The 3,041-nt window shown below is 45.3% G+C and overlaps 1 protein-coding gene across 1 annotated transcript in view; it reads right to left on the bottom strand.

The window, feature by feature from the left end:
• The window catches only part of LOC116842723 (mRNA decay activator protein ZFP36L3-like), a 442,334-nt gene that overhangs the window by 418,209 nt on the left and 21,084 nt on the right, over positions 1–3,041 (bottom strand). The window lies entirely within an intron of this gene.

The raw sequence follows: 3,041 nt of genomic DNA, 5'->3' as shown, positions 1-3,041 counted from the left end.
TGGGTAGGGCGGGGGAAGGAGAGGATTGCGAGTTAGCGAGTGACGTTGCGCTTCCGTTCCTCGGATTTACGTCATTTATTCGGCGCGCTGCTGGCTCCTCCCGCGCGGTCGAACTCCGGTTCCTGCTGTTCTGGAAACATACCAAAAGCGAAAACTCGCGTTACTGCGGATGCAAAGGCTTAAAATGCTTTCTGTTTCGGGGCTGGGCTGGGCTCGGGCGAGGGGGAGACGGTGAAGGGGTTAAGCGCAAGCCGCTAACAGATAGAGGTAGAATCGTGAAAGCGCAGGTCTACGCAATGCACAAGCACGCACGAGCAACGACGGACGTTTTTACCAGTGTCGAGATCGGCGGACGTCGCGATTCGAATCCGCCGAGAGAACATCGAGCAACGGGGGGGTCACGTTGCGACTGGTCGGTACACAGAGGGGATGAACTGAACGCGGGTCGCGAGCACGAGGACAAGCGCCGGATGAAGATAGCTTTTCCTCGCACTCCCGCTGCGTTCGCGTATCACGCGTCCATGATATATAAAATATTAAGTTCGTAACGTCGTAGAGGTCATCGACGTTGAAATTTTCTTGTGTTCTCGCGAAACAAATCCGTTCTAAGGGAATAATCACATCTTGGCAGAAAAACAAGAAACATAGACTTCAATGAAAAATCTTGCGCTAGTAGAAAAACTATTACTACTGATTAACACACGAGTTCTGATTGGCTACTGATTTTCTGCCAAAGTGTGAAATCTCTCTGAGAGTCGCACTTTCTTATAAATGGCGGACGATGTCCCAACTTTTACTTGAGAAAATCCGCTTAGTCGTAATGTAAATATCTGATTTGTGTGATACAAGAACAGGGGACACAACTAGAGGCTAGTGCAGCTAAAGAATATCGATGATAAAAGTATCCAACATTAAACACGCGCGTATGTGCCATCAGTATTATTAAAATGTCATAGATACCCTTAATCGACTGGGCGAGTTGCGTCGCAGCATCGGGGGTGAGACGCCGTATAATTTAATAATTCCAACCGTGAAAACTCGCAACGCGCCATAACTCTTCGCGATCTTCCGCGTACATTAGCCGGAGAAAAACTGTGTTTGCTTATGTGCAGCATAAACATCGAGCACGGACTGCTCGGTGAAGGAGAGCGGCGAAGAGGAGCGAAGGGAATACGGCAGGGGGAGGAAGAAGGAGATGGCGAGGGGAGACGGTCGTGCATTTTATGTACGACGTAGAGACAGTTAAGGCGAAGAAAAAGGCACGCGGACGGGCGGCCAGGACTGTAGTACAATTTTCCGTCGCGCGCAAGTAAGCCGCTTACGAAAAGCGGGCTCGAGTCGCCGTTTCTCATGTTACCTGGCGCGAGTTATGGCGACGTATGTGTGCGCGTCCGGCGCACACACCGGCGTAAGGGTCGCGACGCGCCGGCAAAGAAAAACGTTTCGAGCGAGATCGTTTGTTTTCACCGGGATTCCGCGCGTCCGTCGAGAATCGCTAAAATAACGTCGCGAGACCAAGATTCCGCGAAGTCTCGTCGTCACTCAGTGTCCAGCGTGATCATTGTGACGTGAGCGCCGCATCTCATTAGAAATTAATTCTCTTGAGGCGAAGGAGAGAGATACATATCGATACACAACACAATAAAATCGTATAAATATATTATCCTGCGCGCGTTGTTTCATTTATAATTGCACAGTGTAAAGAGAGAGAGAGACAGAAAATTAAAATGTTTCTGAAAACCGATTAATTAGTGATTAATTAACCGTGTACTCATATCTATAATTCCATCTGATTTCAACTTCACCGAGAAATTCTTTGATGAATCTGACCTCGATTGCTCACTCTGGAATAATTTTTCTTCTGCGGGGAAGATCTTTCAAATCGGGACAATATTACGTTTATTATTTTCAGAGTGCAAACAAACATTGTATAAACAATGATGTATTCGACAAATGTAAAAAATAGGTCACGTTAAATATCAGAAACGAGATCGACCCACCGCGATAACGCGAAACGTTACGCGTCAAAAATAATCCGAATAAACTGATAATATTAGGCTGTATAAAAGAGCGCATAAAAGAGTGATGTCAACAATCAAATGAATCTCAGTAAAAATTCAACAGCTGACAATTTAGAATTAGAAGAGAGGGATATGTCGCGAATAAGCTTGCCGTAAGCGAGAAATATGTGATAAATTGCCGTCTCCACGAAGAAATGTGCCGATTCAGCTTTAACCTTTATCTGACCACACAGAGTCGTTCCTTTATACATATATTTTTACGCAACTATCGGATTTATTTTGCTCGTTTGTCGGCAATTCATCTGAAATATTTCAATTCTCACTCGCCAGCAGTGTATCTTTATTAACCCGCAGTTATTCGTAATTCCGCAGCAGCATTAAACGTGCGCCGTTTTCACTCGCGCGTCTCGGCATACTTTTTATAATCATTTTATATGAGATTTTTATATGTAAACGTGTGTGTGCAACCTGAACCTCGTCTCAGGGATTGAATATATTTTCGCGTAATCGTTATGTAACATGTACTAAAGGATATTAATATTAAATGCCGGTAACGATATTAAACGTCGTTAATATTACATTTCACACAGATACGCAGTGCGTGTTAATTCGTGAACGCTGACGAAGTATCGCAGTCAATTACTGTAATAGCTCTTCGTTACGATATCGTTAAATAATTATTCCGTTGAAAAATCATTCTTTCCGTCTCGCTGAAAGCGTTTCGCCCCGGATAAAGGTTAATGCGGCCACGCGTTGCTCAATCAGATCGCATGTGCTGTTGATCTCGCAACGAGCCCTTGATATCGTCTCTCGCGCGCGACGCCGACGCGAAACTTTGATCGAGAAAAACGAGTCGGCCGGCTTTATTAATAATTATTACGTACGAGGCGGAGCCGGTCAGACACGACTAACGTACCACCGATCCTTCTTTCCCTCTTTCCTTCTTTCTCTATTGCTTTCGTGACTCGCTTTCGTGCTCGAGAGTCTGCACTCTTTCTCTCTCTCTCTCTCTCTCTCTCT

The sequence above is a fragment of the Odontomachus brunneus genome, unplaced genomic scaffold (assembly GCF_010583005.1).
Source record: "Odontomachus brunneus isolate Ranch 3 - 2012 unplaced genomic scaffold, Obru_v1 Obru_scaffold_027, whole genome shotgun sequence".
Lineage (NCBI taxonomy): Eukaryota > Metazoa > Arthropoda > Insecta > Hymenoptera > Formicidae > Odontomachus > Odontomachus brunneus.
The sequence above is the reverse complement of the archived record's forward strand: the minus strand, read 5'-3'. Positions and strand labels throughout refer to the sequence as shown.